Raw genomic sequence first — 21,456 nt, 5'->3', positions numbered from 1 at the left:
GGGTACTATGTGACAGCAGTTTAGTTACACATTGTTCCATGTCTTTGTGTATGTAGTTTCACTGAAAGCTTTAAAAATAAAAAAAGCTATCACTCAATTACTTCCTCCTGCCAAAATCCAGTAGTGACATAAGGGGTGAAAGGTACTGGGAGCCCACAAGCACTATGCTCTTGAGAATGATCCAAAATGGGTCACTAGTAAGCCTGTACATGGCCAGGTGGCAAGCACTAAGCCCTTCAGCTGATGGCCTTTCACATGATGGATTTCAATGCCTATGACAGAATCCTGAGGTATTCTGAGCTCTGGGACCTGGCATCCAGCATTAGCACAACAACATCTTGTCACACCTTCAATTTTACAGAATCCTATGGAGCAGTGAAACTTTTCTCCTGATGACAGGCTAGTTTCTTGACCTTTAGATGCAGTTTTAGGGAAGATATAGGGCTTCTGGCTCAGAAATGCTTGGCATGTCACACTGTTCACAATGCATTAAGGCTGGATGGTTCAAAAAAGTATAGGCAGTACAATTCCTCTGAGCTCCTTGATCATTTTCTGTGTCTTGATTCTTTGGTGTTTTGATGGTGGACCTTGGATCTTTGGGTTTTGGTGGCACAGGACCTACAGATTCAATATTTTCATAAAGGTTATGAATATCTCTAGGATTAAAATGTGGTCCTTCGGCTTGAAAAAATCAATTTATTTGGTTAAGGAATCACTATTAATCTGGAGTTGTCTATTACAACATCTCAACTGCTGCATTTCTTTGAGGGAAGATATCTGGGATATGGAATTTGACCTTTGCAGACCCCTTCAAGTTAGATTATTTTCCATTTCAGTTACATCAGATTTTGATTTATCCAGCTTTTTCTTTTGAATCTCAAGTTCTCTTTGAAGTCATTCCATTCTGGTCTTCTGCTGTACCAACAAAGCTTCTGTGTAGGCAGCATCATCAGATCCCATGCTCAGTTTCCACATGTACTAAAGCAGGGTCTGTGAGGTGGTGAACACTCTCTGTTTCTGCCTAATGATCAGGATGGTTTAGAAGATTTGTAAGTTCAAAGGTGGGGGGCACCACCCCTGGAGACACTGCTTGGGTTTTGCTTGGAGAAACTGTAATCTTAAAAGTGTTCTTGGTATTGTGCTGCATGACCACCACATGAGGGGAAGTTACAGAGTTGGCATCTACTGCCCAACTTTGGGGATGGGGTGGTGAATAAAGGCAGGGCCCATGTTCACTTACCCATATAAGTTCTTGCAGGTGGCAGACACTCCAGTGTCAGTGGATATGAAGATTGTAGGCTGATTCTACATGACCTGGTCATGGAGGAATTAGCTGAAATATAGACCTTAGGTTGACTACGGAACATCACCTTCTCAGTATTTGGGGCTATGGCAGCTATGTAAACAGTGGGCTGATTTCTATTTAAGGCCTGGCTGTTGTCTGAAGAGGAATGGCTGGAGGATCAAAGTCCAGAGGAATGCAACTTTGAAGAATTGTTCCTTTGTGGGGTTCAAGTATAATTGCAGTCTGCTTTCTCTGAGGTTCTTTGAAGTATTCAGAATGTTATATTGGCCACGGCAGAAGACTGTGAACTACCAAGTGGATGGATTGTTGGTGGTTGTAGACTAGTATGTGAGCTAATGATCATGTAGACCTGAGAGGTCTGGTAACCTTGCTGACTGGGTTGCTGGATTGAGGTATGTGGCAGAGGGTTAGATGTAGGATAGGTAGTCCAGAGACCAGCTTGTGAAGGTTGATAGACTTGTTGAGGTCTCAAGGGATTGAACTGAGAAATGCAGCCAGAATTCTAATGGGTCTGTTTAGCTGTACCACTAAGAATCATAATATAAGGCCTAATATAGATAGAATTTCCCTGTTGACTGTTCAGTACAGGCAGAGGTACACAATAGACGTGCAAAGATGTAGAACTATTACCACTGGTCTGGATATTTGGGGCTAAAGTTACCATAATGGGTTTAAATCTGGAAGTTTGTTAACAAAGATTAGATATTCCTTTGCTGCCTAAGTGAAATCCAAGATGTGGTGCTGAATTTGAAGCACAAGATGGACTGGACATTCCAAAATGATTAAAACTTTGAGGAACTTGAGCAGGTGGTGTCTGTGGCTCCTTCTGATATAGTTCCTTATTGGACTGGATATCTTAAAGTTATACATCACTGGTGCTGTGCATTAGAGTCTGACCTCCATTCATTATATTCCCTTCTTTTCCATGGTGGTAAAAATTCTGTGACTGCAAGTCCAAGACGGGAGAAGTTATGCTATTGCATAGACCAAAAATTCCAGAATCACCCCAAAAACTCAAATCTCCTTCACCATAAAGATGCCTTGTACTCTGCTGAGACAGAACTGCACAGAAGACATCCAGGTTATTGTTATTCTGTAACATGCACCTGGATACAACTTCAGGTACTTCAGGGAATTTTTGTTGAAGGTCATGTAAAATCTGAAAATCAGTGTTTTTGCTTCCTTGGGCCATTTGTATGTCACCTGATCGGGACTATCTGTGTAGTAGGCAAGTTTAGTTAGGCCTTAGGGGAAATAGTTCTCATCTCTTCCATCAGAGCATCTTCTAGAAATAGAAAAATTCAAATTGTAGATATTCTTGGTTAGCATTCTAGTTTGCTAATGCTGCTGGAACACAAAACACCAGAAATGAATTGGCTTTTATAAAGGGGGTTTATTTGGTTACAGTTACAGTCTTAAGGCCATAAAGTGTCCAAGATAACACATCAGCAATTGGGTACCTTCACTGGGGGATAGCCAATGGTGTTTGGAAAATCTCTGTTAGCTGGGAAGGCACATGACTGGCATCTGCTCCAAAGTTCTGGTTTCAAAATGGTTTTCTCCCAGGACGTTCCTCTCTAGGCTGCAGTTCCTCAAAAATGTCACTCTTAGTTGTACTTGGGGTATTTGTCCTCTCTTAGCTTCTTCATAACAAGAGTCTGCTTTCAATGGCTGTCTTCAAACTGTCTCTCATCTGCAGCTCCTGTGCTTTCTTCAAAGTGTCCCTCTTGGCTGTAGCAAGCTTGCTCCTTCTGTGTGATCTTATATAGTGCAACAGTAATTGAATTCAGACCCACCCAATGGGTGGGCCAACACCTCCGTGGAAATTATCCAGAGTCATCACCCACGGTTGGGTGGGGCACATCTCCATGGAAACACTCAAAGAATTACAATCTAATTAACACTGATAGGTCTGCCCACACAAGATTACATCAAAGATAATGGCATTTGGGGGGACATAATACATTCAAACTGGCACAGTTAGCTCATTCCCATTTTTTTAGCTTACAAATTTTTAATTAACTGCAGTGAGCTCATTTCTACTGGATACTTCTTTTCTAGGGTGGGTCCAAGAACTGGGTCTGAAGCCTTCTGCCCCCACAACCCCTCCTTTGGTACCATTAGCACCAGGGCCACTGTTTCCACCCCAAAGGCCATGGCCAGTGCTACTGCCACTGCCACCCTAGGACTGGCAGAGAGATTCAGAACCAACTCAATCCAGACAGGACTACCAATGGCCCAGAAACTTCAGACATGAAGGTTTGGGTTACCACACTGAGTAAAGAAAAATGGCCAGCTGAAGTGCTTGCTGAGAGTAAAGGGAAACTGAAATGAGTAGTGGAAGTAGGTAGTGATAAATATGAAATATGACCATATGACCAGAAACAGAAACAAGGACTATGATGGCATGAATATTTCCTCCTTGTTTTGTTATGAGTATGTTTCTATTTGTCTATAAAGCAAGTATCTTTTTCTTCTCTACCTTATCCCCTTATCATATGACATAAGCTGTATTGTTCATTTTGCAGTATTTAAGTTATAGGAAATTAAGTTTAAGAGTCAATTTTACCTGAGAGGTGGAGCAAAATGGCAGAGTGGTGAGGTGTGTGTTTTAGTTACTCCATTGGGACAGCTGGTAGATAGCCAGGAACTGTGTGGAACAGCCACCTCAGAGAAATGTGTGTTCAGCAACACATCATACAACAGTCTGGAATGGGTGGAAGCATCTGAGATTGCAGCAAAACCTGTAAGTTCCCCTGGTCAGGGGGCTGGTGTGCCTCCCTACCTGGCATAGCAGACCATCTTGTAGCTGTTTTCCCAAGGGAAGAGAAAACAGTCTGTGATAGGAACTAGGAGGGAGTCTCAACCTATCCTCAGTTGCAGAATTGATTAATAAACTCAGACTGCTGAATAGAAGCTCCAACCACAGATAAACTGAGACAAGACACTAGAGAATCTGGGAGAAATCATCCAGCAGAGAGGAGACAGGGTTAGCAAAAACAGCCAAAATTAAAAAAGAGACTTTTGGAGTTGGGGGTGTTCAGAATATGGGGAATGGCTGGACTCCAACAGAAATGGGCACATATGCAAGTTTGGGAAACTGGACCTTTCTCTTAAAAGCTGTTTTTTCTGGTTCCTTGTTTCCTGTTCTCTTGCTATCCAGCTCCTTATGTTTTTAAATTTCAATAGCCCATCAGAACTCCTGTATCAACCCAGCTTCCCTGCATGGGAGGAATTAAAGTTGCCTCAGAGTAACTATTCAGTAACAAAAGATAATAGCCTAAAGGGCTTATCTTTAAATAGTCAATTCTGGGACTGACAAAACTTGGGAGCTAGGGAAAGGCCTTTTTCTTTTTTTCTCTTTTTGATTTTTGTTGTTCTTTTTTTCAAATAGCTATTGTAAGTAGCCTATTACAGAAAGCCTCGAAGATTTGCAATTGGCCAGTGGACCCAGGCAAGAGAGGAGCTAAGATAGTTCTGAGAGACAAACCAATGAATCTAGTGGGAGAGACAAATCTCTAAAGGACATATCTCCCCCCAAGAAAAGGGGAGGGCATGGTGCAGCTCAGTTGGCCAGCCCTCCTTCTGAGTACTCTGTGCCCAGGGCCTGGAAAACAGAAATGAACTTGAGTCAGTCACACCCCTGAGAGGGACAAGGTCCGTGGAGAATCAAAGGCACCTGTGACAACTCTTTACCCTGGAGGGGAGCTGCAGGGTGAAAAGTGACATCTGCTGGACAGGATAAGAAAACCACAGAGTCTAGAGGTTTCAGAGGAGGTTTTGACAGCCTTCAGATTCTTATTCTCAAGGAAACTCCATACCCTGCTCCTGAGACTTGGGCCTGCCTGGACTGGGAAAATCTGAGTGGGGTCAATCATATCTGAGGAGGCTATCTCACAAAAAGATTACATAGAGGTAGAGCAAGGATCTGAAAAACAAGAGATGAAAAATTCTGATCAACTAAACAGAAGTTACAGTAGAGGTCTAGAATAAGTTGAACTGAATAATAAAAAAAAGATAGAGAACAAAGCAAACTAACAAGAAAATCCCAGGTAGAAGAGTGAAAACAAGCTCCAAAATAAATTAATCAAAGAAAACAAGATGCATAGACAGCTTAAGATAATGAGCCACACCAGGAACATGAAAATATGAATGAACCAAACTAACACATCAGATGTCATACAGAAATTGAAACAACTGATTATTAACCAAACAGATCTCCTAAATTCAGAAATCAAGACAAAAATTAATTCAATGAGCTTAGGGAAGATATGGCAAAACAGATGAAAGATAAATAGAAGATATTGGGTGAACATAAGGAGGAATTCTGAAGTATGAAAAAGCAAATGGAAAAATTTATGGGAATGAAAGCCACAATAGAAGACATAGAAAACACAATGGAGACTTACAACACCAGATTTGAAGAGGCAGAAGAAAGGATAAGTTAACTAGAGGACAAAACATCTGAAAACCCACATAAAGGAACAGACAGGGGAAATATGAGCAGGATGTAAGATACCTGAATAAAAACATGAAGTGCATGAATATATGTGTTATGAGTGTTGCAGAAGGAGAAGGGAAGGGAAAGGGGGAAGAAAGAATAATGGAAGAAATAATCAATGAATATTTCCCAAATCCTATGAAAGAAATAAAATTACAGCTTCAAGATGTGAAGAATACCCCAAACAGAATAGATCTCAAGAGACATTCTCCAAGACACGTACTGATCTGACTGTCCAATTTCAAAGACAAAGAGAGAATTCTGAAAGCAGCAAGGGAAAATTGATCCACCACACACAAGGGAAGCTCAATAGGACAATGTACACATTTCTCTGCAGAAACCGTGAATTCAAGAAGACAGTGGTATGATATATTTAAGATACTGAAAGAGAAAAACTGCCAACCAAGAATTCTATACCCAGCAAAATGTCTTTCAAAAATGAAGGAGAGAGAGAGGAAGAAGATGGAGGCATAGAGAGGAGTGGAAGATAGTTAGTCCCGCTGGAATAACTAATAAATAACCAGGAACAACTAGTAAAAAATCTGGAATAACTGTGGGGGGACAAATGTCACCTTCCACTCATTATACAACAACCTGACATGGGAGGAATGCCCTAGATCAAAGCACAAAATCTTGTGTGTATCTTCCCTAAGAGAAAGAAGGTGGGGCGAAGCTCTACCAACCACTTTCTATCCAGAACAAGATACCAGAGCCTGGAGGAAAACAGCCATGGCCCACACCTTCTTAGACCAGTCAGGAGCTACAGGATGCAAGGCAGAAAACAGGATGACTTGAGGCATTACATGGTGTATCAATCTTCTAAGACAGCCTCAGAGAAAGTGGATACTATTTCCATTATTGCCTCCTTCCAAGACCTGGGCCTGTTCTGGTCTGGGAAAATCTGATTGGAGTAACCAAGAAAACCAGATGCCTAGATAGCAGAAATCTACAACATACATTAAGAAAAATGAACTAATGGCCCAGTCAAAGGAACAAACTTACACTTCAACTGAAATACAGAAATTTAAACAAAAAATGCTAAATCAATTCAAAAAGTTTAGGGAAGATATGGCAAAAGAGATGAAGCATATAAAGAAAACACTGGGTGTACAATTGGTAGAAATCAAAAGTTTGAAAAAAAACTGGCAGAATCTATGGAAATGAAAGGCATAGCACAATAGATGAAAGACATAATGGAGACATACAACAGCAGATCCCAAGAGGCAGAAGAAAACACTCAGGAACTGGAGAACAAGAAAACTGAAAGCCTACACACAAATGAACTGACAGAGAAAAGAATGGAAAAATATGAGCAACTTCTCCAGGAACTGAATGACAACATGAAACACAGGAATGTATGTGCTGTTGGTGTCCCAGAAGTAGAAGAGAAGGGAAAAGGAGCAGAAGCAATAATATAGGAAATAATCAATGAATATTTCCCATTTCTTGTGAAAGGTATAAAATTATGGATCCAAGAAGGGCAGCATACTTCAAACAGAAGACATGTGAGTAGGCTTACACCAAGACACTTAATAATTACATTACCAAATGTCAAAGATGAAGAGAGAATCCTGAAATCAGCAAGAGAAAAGTGATCCATCACATACAAAGGAAGCTTGATAAGACTATGTGTGCATTTCTCAATAGAAACCATGGAGGCAAGAAGAAAGTGGGACAATATATTTAAGATAATGAAAGAGGAAAGAAAAAATAACCAAGAATCCTATATCTGACAAAACTTTCCTTCAAATATGAGGGAGAGTTTAAAATATTCTCTGACAGACAATGACAGAGTTTGTGAACAAGATACGTGCTCTATAAAAACTAAAGGGAGCCCTGCAGACAGAAAGGAAAAGACAGGAATGAGAGTTTTGGAACACAATTGTGGGAGATAGTAGCACAGCAATATAAGTACACTGAACAAAGATGGCAGTGAGTATGTTTGAAAGAGGAAGGTTAAGGGCATGTGGGACACCATAAGGAAAGAGGAAGGATATAGACTGGGACTGCATACCTCAGTGAAAATTAGGGTGTTCAGTGGTTGTGATGAAAGGTACAAATATATTTTTACATGAGGTAGAACAAATGAATGTCAGCATTGTAAGGTGCTAAAAATGGGGTGGGATTAGGGGAAAAAGACAATCTGCAAACTAGAGACTATAGTTAACAGAAACATTGTCTTATGCTTCCTTTAGTATATCAAAGGCAATATACCAAAGCTAAATGCATATGAGGGAGACATAGGGGAAGATTCTGGGACTCCTGACATTAATGATGTTGTCTGACTCTTTATTCTACTTTAATTTAATGCTATCTTTCCTCTTGTTGCTTCCTAGCTGTTACATTTTTTTCTCTCTGTCTCTTTCCTTTTTCTTTTTCTTTTGTCCCTCTATCTTCTTTGACTTTTCCTACTTCTTTGTGGAAGAAATGAAAGTGTCCTTATATAGATAGTGGTGATGGTGGTGAATGCATATATGTGACTATACAGGGAACCATCAATTGTTTACTTAGGACATAATGTATGGTGTGTGTACAAAACTGTCTTTAAGAAATGGGTTGATAAAGAAACTTTGAGGGCACTATATTGAGTGAAATAAGACAGACACATAAGGACAAATATTGCAGGGTCTCACTGATATGAACTAATTATAATATACAAATAAATAAACATGGAATATAAGTTACCATGGTATAGAATCAGGCTAAAAATGGGTAGTGGTGGCTTATTTTGAGCAGATTGGTCAACTAGGGTGAACTTAAACATTTGGAAATGGACAGAGGTGATGGTAGCACATTGTGAGAATAACTAACAGTGCTAAATGGTGTGTGAAAGTGGTGCAAAGTGTAAGCTTGTAGTCACATATGTCACCAGAAGCAAAGTTGGAGGTTAAAAGATGGGAATGTATAAAACACTGAATCTTGTGATGGACAATGTTCATGACTAACTGTACAAATATTAGAAATCTCTCTTATGAGCTAGAATAAATATATGGCACTATAACTAGAAGTTAATAGAGGAGCATATAGGAAAAAATATACCTATTGGAAACTATATACTACACTTAGTAACACTCTTTCTTCAACATTAACAAATGTACCATACTAAGACTATAAATCAATAATTGAGGGAGAGTTGTTTCGTGTATGGGAGGATTTGAGTTTCCTTTTTTGTCTTTATTTCTTTTCTGGAGTAATGAAAATGTTCTAAAAATTGAAAAAAAATGCGATGATGGATGCACAGATGTTTGATGGCACCATGGGCAATTGATTGTACACTTTGTATCTTTGGATAATTGTATGGTGTGTGACCAATCTCAATAAAAATATAAATAAAAAATGGGGGAGAAATCAAAACATTTTCAGACAGACAGACACTGAGAGAGTTTATGAATATGAGAGCTGTCTTTAAAGAAATAATAAAGGGAGTGCTAAAGGCTGATAGAAAAAGATCAAAGAGAGAGGCTGGAGAGTAGTATAGAAATTAAGACTATTTGGAAGGGTAAAAGGAGAGAGAGAGAAAAAAATAAGACATGAAATATAAAATCCAAAAGATAAAATGGTAGAAGAAAGTACTGCACTTACAGTAATAACCTTAAATATCAATCGATTAAATTCCCCAATAAAAGCACATAGACTGGAGGAATGGATTAGAGAACAAGAACCATCTATATGCTGTCTACGAGAAACTCACTTCAGGCACAAGGACAAAAATAAGCTGAAAGTGAAAGGTTGAAAAAAGATATGTCATACAAACAACAACCAGAAAAAAAGTGGGAAAACTATATTAATATCAGACAAATTAGACTTCATATGTGAAACAATCAACAGAGACAAAAGTGACACTATATGTTAATAAAAGGGGCAATTCATCAAGAAAACATAACAATCATAAAAATTTATGCACTGAGTCAGAGTGCCCCAAAATACATCTGGCAAAAAAAATAAACACTGAATGGACAAGTGGATACCTCTACAATAATGGTAGAAGTATACCACTCTCACCAGTGGATTGAACATCTAGAAAGAGGATCAATAATGAAACAGAGATGTTGAATTTTATGATAAATGATCTAGACTTGATAGACATTTTTAGAACTTTACACTGCACAATAGCATGACACACATTTTTCTCAAGTGCTTATGGATCGCTCTCTAGGTTAGACCACATGTTGGGTCATAAAGCAAGTCTCAACAAATTTAAAAGAATACATATTATTCAAAACACCTTTGCAGATCATAATGGAATAAAGTCGGAAATCAGTAACAGGAAGAAGGTTGGAAATTCACAAATATATGGAGGCTACATAACACACTCTTAGAAAACAAGTGGTTAAAGGAAGAAATTACAAGGGAAATCACTAAATATCTAGAGGCAAATGAAAAGGAAAACACAACGTATCAAAACTTATGGGATGCAGCAAAGGTGGGGCTGGGACTACAATTTATTGTCCTAAATTCCTATATTAAAAGAGAAGAAAGAGAAAAAATTGAGAAATTAACTGCTCACCTGGAGGAACTAGAAAAAGAACAGCTAAATAATGTGAAAGCATACAGAACGAAATAAATAAAATATGTTACAGCAGAAATTAATGAAATTGAGAACAGGAAAACAATAGGGTCAACAAAACCAGAAGTTTGTTCTTCGAGAAAATAAATAAAATCAATGGACCCTTAGCTAGGCTAACAAAAGAAAAATGAGAGCAAGAGAGTGGATGTAAATTAACACAGTCAGAAATGGAAAGAGAGACATAACTACTGACCCTGCAGAAATAAAGGGAATAATCAGAGGATACTACAAGCATATATACACTAAAAAATTATACAACCTACATGAAATAGACAACTTCCTAGAAAAGCATGAATAACCAATGTGGACTCAAGAATAAATAGGTGACCTCAACAAACAAATCACAAGTAAAGAGATTAAGTCAGTCATCAAAAAGCTCCCAAAGAAGAAAAGCCTAGGGCCAGATGGCTACACATGTGAATTCTACCAAACATTCAAAAAAGAATTAGTAACAATCCTGCTCAAACTCTTCAAAGAATTGAAGAGGAGGGACTGCTACCTAACCCATTCTATGAAGCTGACATCACCCTAATATCAAAGTCAGACAAAGATACCACAAGAAAGAAAATTATAGACCAATAGATGCAAAAATCCTCAACAAAATACTCAAAAATTGAATCCAGCAGCACATTAAAAGAATTATACAATTCTTTAAATAAATCAAGTGTGATTTATTCCAGGTGCAAGACTGGTTCAACATAAGAAAATCAATTAATGTAATACACCACAGCCATAAATTGAAATGGAAGGAACACATAATTATCTTGATCAATGCAGAAAAGGCATTTGACAAAATTTAACATCCTTTCTTGATTAGAACACTTCAAAGGATAGGAACAGAAGGAAACTTTCTCAATACAATAAAGGCAATATGTGAAATAAAAAAAAAAAAAAACACAGCTAACATCATACTCAGTGGGGAAAGACTGAAAGCTTTCCCTATAAGATCAGGAACAAGACAGGGATGCCCAGTGTCACCATTTTTAACCAACATTGTGCTAGAAGTTCAAGGTAGAGTAATTAGGCAAGAAAGGAAATAAAATGAATCCATATTGGTTAAGAGGTAATAAAACTTTCATTGTTTGCAGATGATGTGATCTCCTATGCAGAAAATCCAGAAAAATCTACGGTAAAATTACTAGAGCTAATCAGTGAATACAGCAAAGTGGCATGCTACAAGATCAACACATAAAAAATCAGTAGTTGTCCAATACACAAGTATGAGCAGCAGGAAGAGGAAACCAAGAAAAATCTTCCATTTACAATAGCAATCAAAACAATCAAGTATTTAGGAATAAACTTAACCAAGGCCTCAAAAGCCCTTTACACTGAAACTGTACGAAACTGCTAAAAGAAGCTGAACAGGACCTAAAAAATGGAAGAAAATAATGTGTTCATGGAGTGGAAGACTAAACATAGTTAAGATGTCAATTCTACCTAAACAGATTTATAGATTAAATGCAATACAAATTGAAATCCCATCAACTTATTCTGCAGAAATAGAAAAAAAAATAACTAAATTTATTTGTAAGGCAAGGTACCCCAAATATCCAAAAATATCTTGAGGAAGAAGAACTGGGAGGTCTGTCACTACCTGACTTTGAAGCATTCTACAAGGCAACAGTGGTGAAAACAGCATGGTACTGGCATAAAGATAGAGATACTGACCAATGGAATCAAATTGAGTGTTGAGAAATAGACCCCCTCATTTATAGACAATTGATCTTTGATATGGCAGTCAAGCCAAAACAACTGGGACAGAGCAGCCTCTTCAATAAATGGTGTTTGGAGAAATAGATATCCATATCCAAAAGAATAAAAGAGGGCTCCTCTCTGACACCTTCTACAAAAATTAACTCAAAATGGATTAAGGATCTAAACATTAGTGCTAAGATCATAAGATTTTTAGAAGAAATTGTAGGGAAATATCTTAAAGATCTAGTGATGGAAGGTGGCTTCCTAGACCTTATACCCATAGCATTGGCAATCAAAGAAGAAATATATAGGTTGGATCTTCTCAAAATTAAACACTTTTGTATATCAAAGGACTTTGTCAGGAAAGTAAAAAGGCAGCCTACACAATGGGAGGCAATATTCGGAAACCATGTATCAGATAAGGATTTAATATCCAGAATATTTGAAGAAATCCTAAAATTCAACAACTGAAAGACAAACAACCCAATTTAAAAAATGGAAAAAAGACATGGATAGATATTTTTCTGAAGAGGAAACACAAATGGCTCAAAAACATATGAAAAGATGTTCCATTTCACTGGCTATCATGGAAATGCAAATCAAAACCACAATAAGATATTATTTCACACCTACCAGAATGGCATTATCCAAAAAACAGAAAATTAGAAGTGCTGGACAGGATGTGGAAAAGAGAAACACTTATATACTCTTTTTGGGAATGTAGAATGGTGTATCCACTGTGGAGACAGTATGGCATTTCCTCAGTAAGCTAAGTATAGAATTGCCATATGATCCAGCAATTCCATTACTAGGTATATACCCAAAAAAACTTAAAGGTAAGACACAAACAGACATTGTAAACCAATGTTTATAGCAGGGTTATTCATGATTGCCAAGAGATGGAATTGGCCCATATGTCCATCAATGGTTGAGTGGATAAACACACTGTGGTATATAGGTATATACACACAATGGAATATTAGACAGCTGTAAGACAGAGCAAAGTCATGGAACATATAATAATGTGGATGAACATTGAGGATGTTATGTTGAGTGAAGTTAGCCAGAAACAAAAGGAAAAATACTGTGTGGTCTCACTAATATGAACTAACATTAAGGAACAAACATTGAGAATTAAAACTGAGAACACAGGTTATCAGGAGATAGAAAGTTGTTAGAGATCAGGCACTTCATGCTGAAGGATTATAGAATGTTCAATAGGATCAACTGTGTAGATCCAGAAATGGAAATTGAAGTGCTGTGTGATGGTAGCAGAGTATTGTAGATGCACTGACCAAGTATGTCTGTGAATAGCATTGAGGGAGGAGGGCTGGGGGCATGTGTGTTACCAGAGGAAAGGATTGACAATAGAGACTGGGACAGTTTAGCTTGGTGAAACCTGAAGTGGTCAGGGATGGTGACTAAACACACAAATGTAAAAATGTTTTTACATGGGAGAGAACATATGAACAGTAACCTTGTGGGATGTTGAAAAGGGGAGGATATTAGGGAAAAGTATATAACCAATGCAACTGGAGTCTGAGGTTAACAATAACATTGTAGTATGCTCCTGTTAAATGTGGCAGGGGCAATATACCAAAGCTGAATGTCTGAGAGAGAGAGGTGTAAGGGAGGGGTACAGGATTCTTGGTAGTGGTGCTGTTGACTCACCTTATTGCTGCATTTTAGTTTATTTTTACTTTTACTTTTATCCTTTTTATTATTCTTTTGTTTCAATTCTCTTTTTTGAGTAATGAGCATGTGTAAGTGCTAATTGTGTTGTTGAATGCACCACTATATAATGATACTGTAAACAATGGTTGTACACTGGGATTACTCTATGGTATTTGAATATATCCTTATAAAATTGCAGGGAAAAATAAACAGAGGGACACAAGTGCTGGAGAGAACTTGGAGAGAGAAAGATGAACGTATTTGCTATTGGTGGGGAAGTAGAAGGTTGTAGCCTATCTGGAGGAGGGTACAGTGGTCCCACAAGAAGCTAGGTATGTGGGGGTTTCAAGGTCCTGCAACCTCAGTATGGGATATATACTTGGAAAATTGGAGAGCAGGGACATGAATGGACATTAATGCACTGGTATATATGGCAGCAGTATTCACTATTTGCAATAGATGGAGGTGGCCTAAGAGTACATTGACTGTTGAACAGAATAGTGAACTGTAGTGTATGCATACAATAGAATATTGAACAGCTACAAGAAGAAATGAAGCTGTGGGATGCACAACTAGGTTAATGGACCTTGAGTACAGCATTTTGAGTGAAGCACACCAGAAATGAGAGGACAAACATTATAATGCCTCACTAATATGGACTAACTATAATGTGTAAACTCTGATAACAATCTTAGAGCACAGCTTATCAGGGAAATGCTTATTGTAATGGTCCCTAGATTGCAAGCTCTTACAACAGTCACATTTATTCCTGAGTTGTAATGGTTGTCTCCAAATCCTGAGATGCTGAGCTCCTTGTGTATAACCTGGTTAGTCTTTGGACTATTGGTTATCTGTGTGACACCTGAGACTCAGATCTAGAACTTGGCAGCTGTGAATGTCAGTATTACTACCTATGACAACTGTTGAAAGAGCTGGGAAAGAATTCAAAACTTCGTTAGCGATATGAATGAAGAGAATCTGGTTAGGACTGAGGCAAATCAGGCCCAAGGGTAAAGGACAATACTCACTGAGTTTTAAAACTACAGCTTATGTGTGAGACCAAAGGAGGAGATGTTTATCTGGTGCAGGATCTATATTTTCTGTAGCACTCTAGATAATTTAACTTGTATGATCAATTTGTTTGAACACCATAGATGCAGAGAGTGGTGAATGGGAAGTGAGATTTGATGAGTTTGTACAGGCTGGGGTGAAATCCTGACACATCCTGAAGTAATATGGTCAGAGACTATAAGTGTATTTGTGAGACCCCCCGAGGAGTTGCAGAATGGTTGGGCTTCCTCACCTGGGCTATTTCTGATTTCCCTGCAAGCACTGAGGACTACCAATTTTGTGGGCTGAGCCCTTGATCTGGGGGCCTTCCCCTGTGAGGCTAGTTGCTGCAAGAGAGGGGTTAAGCCCACATAGAATTGTGCTAGGAGTCCCCCCAGAGAGCCTCTTTGTTGCTCAGATATGGCCCCCTCTATCTCTAGACCCCCTCAGCAGGTAAACTCACTGTTCTCACCCCTACTTGAGATGTGACTCCTGGGATTGTAACTCCCCCTGTCAACTTGGGAAATAACTCCTGGAGATGAGACTTGACCCAGCACTGTGAGATTGAGAAGATTTTCTTGACCAAAAGGGGGAAGAGAGGTGAAACAAAGTAAGGTTCCAGTGGCTGAGAGATATCAAATGGATTCAAGATGTCACTCTGGAGTGTGTTCTTATGCACTATATAGATATCACCTTTTACTCTTTAGTGTGTTGGAATGGCTAGAAGGAAATTCCTGAAGCTGTCAAACTGCAAACCAGTAACCTGGATTCTTGACTACGATTGTATAACAATGTAGGTTGCATAGTGTGACTGTGTGACTGAAAACCTTGTGGCTCCCAGTCCCTTTATCCAGTGTATGGACAGATGATTGGAAAAATGGGGACAAAAATTAGATGAAGACTAGGGTGGGATGGAGGGGATGGAAAGATTTAGGTGTTCTTTTTTTATTTTATTTTTATTTTGAAGTAAGGAAAAGGTTCAAAAATTGATTCTGGTGATGAACACACAACTGTATGATGGTGCTGTGAATAATTTATTGTACACTGTGGATGACTGTAGGGTATGGATATATATCTCAATTAAACTGTATTAAAAAAGTAAATGAACAATTGGTGGGAGGAAGGGAATGGGATGTTTTGGAGGTTCTTTTTTATTTTAATTTTAATTTTATCTTTTTGAGTAATGAAAATCTTCCATGTTTGATTGTGGTGATGAAAGCACAACTATATGATGATACTGTGAACAACTGATTGTACACTTTGAATGATTGTACGTTATGTGATTATATCTCAATAAAATTGCATAAAAATAGAAAAACAAAAATATAAAAATATATGAAAGATAAAATAAAATACATTTTGAAAATTAAAAAAAAAATTAAAAAAAGAGGCAATGTTACCCAAGGACTTGCACTCTATTCTGGAGAGATTTAGTGCATTTCTGATTGTACACAGGACAGCTGAGTATCGTTAGTTGAAATATATGTCTGTTACTGTGCTCTATTTAGAGATTAAGTACATGGTTTAAGGTGATGTGTGTAACTGCCAATTTGACAAGGGGTGGACTGTGTTGGTTAGATTCATGTGTCAACTTGGCCAGGTGATTGTGTCCAGGTGTCTGGTCAAGGAAGCACTGCCTTAACTGTGACTGCAACAACATTTGTGGCTGGTTACTAAACCAGAAGGCTGGTTTATTAAATCATCAGTCAACTGACTGCACCTGTGACTGATTGTATCAATGACAGTCATATTTTCTGCAATGACAGAATTAAATCACCTGATTTAATCCAATCAGTTGAAGACTTTTAAGGGAGAATGTGAGAGAACGTTCCCTTCTTTTTCAGCTAGCCAGCATCTCTTGAGGTGTTCATCAAACACCTTCATGAGAGTTGCCAGTTCACTGCCTGCCCTATGGGATTTGGACTTGTGCTCCTGCCCTATGGAATTTGGACTCATACTTCCCCACATTTTCATGAGACACTTTTATAGAATCTTATATTTACAAATATCTCTTATTGATTCAGTTTCCTTAGAAAACCCTAATACTATAACTTTGTTAAATGTTTCTATAGAAGCAAGTTAAATGTCCTTACATTTTAACCCAAGAGGCAAAAAAAAAAAAATCCTCCTGTCATAGTTTTATGATGGTTTTACAATTTAAAAATGAGTTTTTGTATATAGCATATCTCAGTAGTGCTGAACTTATCTATCAATCAATAGCACATCTGATTCTGTTAACATATTTACTTTAAGTGAAAGATATTAATGAATATGATATTGCTTCCCTTTTCTTCATGGGGCTTGAGAGAATATGAGTCTAGTTGTAACTCTATTTTAAGTTCCCTGTGAGTATTTTAACACTTTATTCAAGACTGTTGGCCAGTCTGTTTACATTAATTTCCAGAAATGAGATAATCTATTTTCAATCAGTTAACATTAAATTCACTTGATACATTGAATTTGTGAAGTGGCAATGTAATAACTTTATCAGAAAACTAAACATTTTCTAAAACTGTAAGTAAATTCTATATGCTGATTGATTCTGTTTGTAAAAAAGTGTTGATTAAGGATTGGAGTGTTACCTAAAGAATCTCTTTTCCAATTTCATATAGGCATATAGCCTATGTTTTCTAAGATCACAAATATTTTCTCCAAATCATGCTTAATATAATTTTTATTTATTAGAGAAGATGTGGGTTTGCAGAACAATCATGAACAAAATACAGGATTCCCATATACCACCCTATTATTAACATCTTGCACTGGTATGGAATATTTATTACAATTAATGATAGTGCATTTCTATAATTGTATGACTATAGTCCATGGTTTAATTGTAGGTTCACTGAGTATTATAGGTCAATGATTTTTTTAGAATTTTTATTCTGTTACCATATATGCAATCTAATATTCCCCCTTTTTATCATAATGGGATATATTTCAACACTGTTAAAGATGTTCAAAATGTGCAACCATCACCACCATCCATTACAAAAACATTTCCATCATTCCAAATAGGAACCCTGTGCACTTTAAGCCTTAACTTCCCTTTCCCCATCCAACTCATGCCCTGGTGACCTATGTTCTCGACTCTGGCCCTATGAGTTTGCTTATTCTAATTATTTCATGTCAGTGAGATCATAGAATATTTGTCTTTTTGTGTCTGGCATATTTCACTTAGCATAATGTTTTCAAGCTCCATCCATATTGTAGCATGTATCTGAACTTCATTCTTTTTATGATGAATAATATTCCACTGTGTATATATTGCACATTTTTTTATCCATTCATTTTGTTGATGGGCACCTTTTGGCTATTGAGAATAATGCCGCTATGAACATTGGTTTACAGATATCTATTTGAGCCCCTGCTTTTGATTCTTTTGATTATATATCAAGAAGTGGGATTGCTGGGTAATCCCACTTACCTATGATAAGTCTATGTTCAGCTTTTCAAGGAACCACCCAACTAATTTCTACAGTGGCTGCACCATTGTGCAATCACACTAACAATGTTTAAGTGTTCCAAATTCTTGGCATCATCACTAGCACTTTTTATTGTTATTCTCTTGTACTCTGTTCTCACTCCTCTTTGAGTAGTAGTTTGCAGTTGCCTCTTCTAGACTTTCTGGAAACCGAGTCCAGAAACAGATCTTAAAATGGTGATTCATTTTTCCTTCTCTTTAGTGATATCTCAAATTTATTCATGGAGTCAATGGGAGGCATATTTGGATGCCTGACTATGAGGCAATGTTTATGTCTTCAAGACCACCAAAGTCCATTGTTTGCTATAAGCTGTAGCCCAGACTGTGACTGTTAGCACTTTCTGCCCAAACTCCTCACCAGCAGTGGTAACCACAGTCCCACCATTGGGTTTAAAATGAGACAGTAGCATCAATCCCTACCTCACATGGAAAATGTTTAGTCTCTTGTCGGGAGCCGAGCCGCTAACCCAGGACCCAATGGCACAGCCTTGGGACCAGATGTCAGGAGCCGAGCCGTCGGACCCAGGACCCAATGGCACAGCCTCGGGACCACCCCGGCCAGTATCCACTACCTCAACATGCCGCACAGCGGTGGACGAGCCGACCCGACCATCCCCCGTGAAAGCTGCTATTCCTGCAGTTCCCCTGCAGGAACAATAATCCCTCTAAGTCTTTTAATCATTGTGCTTGTTCTTTGCCTTTTTTCTTTACTAATGTAATAATCTGGGATATACTCTGGATAATAATCAAAGATATGACAAAGTGTTGGGCACCTTCCAATGATTTTACCTTTCGATGAACCCCCTCCTCCACCTATGAGAAAGCAGCCACCCCGTTTAGCCGCCTGAAGCCCCCTTGCCCCTTTCCAGACATCCTCCTTTACACAAGTTCCCCCTTTAACATCCAAAAATATTTCACTGAGAAAGTGATTAGAAGGCCAAAGCAGAAGCAATGTAAACCACGTAATTCATCACCCAGTTCCTTGACAGGCCCCGTTGTTTGCTGAGGTTAGAACTGAATCAGGGTCAACACGCTCCACTAGTGCCTTATGGCTGGCCTCGGGCAGCCAGAACATACAAGAAATTCTTTGGGCACCCACCCCACGGGCTTATGGTACGAGAGTAGTTCCTCGTATGAGCCCACAGCTAATTTACTTTAGGTACAAAAACAAGCCCTCCTAAATAATTAAAAATAGCCAAAACAGAGATCATTGCTGAGAACAAGGAAGAATATTATGAGGAACTTGGAAGGTCTGCACCAGAATAGAGTTGTCTTAACATAGGGATGAAAACACACACTGCTCGGTCCCCCCGCCCTGTTCGGACCCCAATGTCCCCTGGAATTGAGTAACAGTGGTTTCGTGATTTATATGCTGTGCTTGCCAGCTCTCACCCGCGTGATCCAGGTGCAGAGCTTATGTAACTTTGAGCTATAAAAGAAAATAACTTTTTCATTAAAATTGTCAGAGCCTTGAGCTTTGTCCCAGATACGCTTGTGTCTGATGTTTTTCTTGCAGCGCCGACGCCGACCCCCACTTTAGGACCCTGTCACATTTGCTGAGGCAGGACCTCGGCAGTCTCTCATATGCTTCAGTAGACACTTATCTAGAGAGGTTTTAATATATTGTTTTCTGTACTTTTCAGTTTTAAAATTATCATTTGTTTTTCTTATTATATCACCTATTTCTTTGTTGAGGTAGTATGTTTTTCATTTATTTAAAGTATATTTGTAATTGCTTATTGAAACATTTAAAAATCAAAGTGAGATCACTCAAACAGCTGTGCAATCTCTGTTGGCATCTGTTATCTTCTCATTTAAGTTGAGATTTTCCTGGTTCTTGATATGAAGCATGACTTCAATTGGATTCTGGACATTTTGAGTATTATGTTAAGAGAATCTGGATCCTATTTACATCTTCTATTTTAGCAATGTTAATCTGATATCATGCCAGCAGAGTAAGAGAAGAGGAGATATCCTTTAACTACTGCCCAGTGGTGATATAAAATCAGGTTCTCCTTTGTACTACAGTAACACCCTGGGGTGGGGAGGGGCTGCTTATTACTAGGGGCAGTAGTGAGGATTCAGTTTCCCTGTTAGGTCTCTGCTGGCATTAAGGGACACCTTGTGTTTTGTTTTGTTTTGTTTTTTTTTTTTTACCAGTTTCTTCAGTAAGGCCAGAAGCCTAAGTCTGAACTGCCTTTTTGTTATGTAAAATAATGCATTATAAATGTGGAAATCTTGGAATATATAAAAATATATGAAATAAAAAGGATTAATCACCTCAAAATCTATTATAGAGATATACCAATAAAAACATCATTGAAATTTCTTTCCAGTTTTTTTGAATGATTTTAATTCATCACACTTTGAAATTTGAATACCATTTTTTGGTGAATTAAGTCTTCTAATATATGAGTGAAACAAAAAGTAAGTAATGTGACATGACAAAACAGTCTTCAATAACTTGTCTTTTCAAAAATTCTCAGGGATGTTATTTTCATAAGCTCTGGAAATAACACAAGTAGTAATAGTATAACAGTAGATAGTTGATAGAATATCCAAATAGGTAAATGATAAAGATGTTGTGCAAACACACTTGTATAAGAGAAACCAGAAATCCAATAAAGTTATATCTTAAATTTCAGTTCAGATTTATACAAGAATATTTTTAGAGAAAGTAATAATTTCAAAGTGGACCAATATGTCTTGGTTGAGCTATAATGAAATACACTGAATATATTACAGGAAAACTGAAAAGGAGAGATGCTTTCCTACACCCCCCAAACAGAAGATAAAAGAAAAGAAAGCAAAAGAGAAAAAAACAAATAAAAGAGAAATAATGAAGAAATATTGTTAGATGGTGTACATAAAATATATGGTGTCTTTCAAAATTTATTTCTTTCTAGACATATGGAATTTGTCAACTCTCAGCCATAGTTTTAGAAGGCACAAATTTAAATGATAGGGCATGGTATTATTGCCTGCATTATGTCATTCTGACTCCCTATGATGGGTGGATACTAGGGTTCACCATGAACAAATTTCCATGCTTTTATTGCAAGTAACAGAAAATTGGTAAAGATTTATTCTACCTGGAGTATCTAGTTTCCCAGTGAAGTTATTTGAAGCTGAATGTGATTAAGAAAGCATGAAGTAAGACAACATATTAAGTTTGGTGT

General features: G+C 37.9%; 1 pseudogene; it reads right to left on the bottom strand.

Moving 5' to 3' along the window:
- Positions 1-427: 427 nt before the first annotated feature.
- Positions 428-2,498, bottom strand: LOC119524130 (annotated as a pseudogene).
- Positions 2,499-21,456: the final 18,958 nt, after the last annotated feature.

This window comes from Choloepus didactylus, chromosome Y (assembly GCF_015220235.1).
Source record: "Choloepus didactylus isolate mChoDid1 chromosome Y, mChoDid1.pri, whole genome shotgun sequence".
NCBI classification, from domain to species: Eukaryota; Metazoa; Chordata; class Mammalia; order Pilosa; family Megalonychidae; genus Choloepus; species Choloepus didactylus.
The sequence above is the reverse complement of the archived record's forward strand: the minus strand, read 5'-3'. Positions and strand labels throughout refer to the sequence as shown.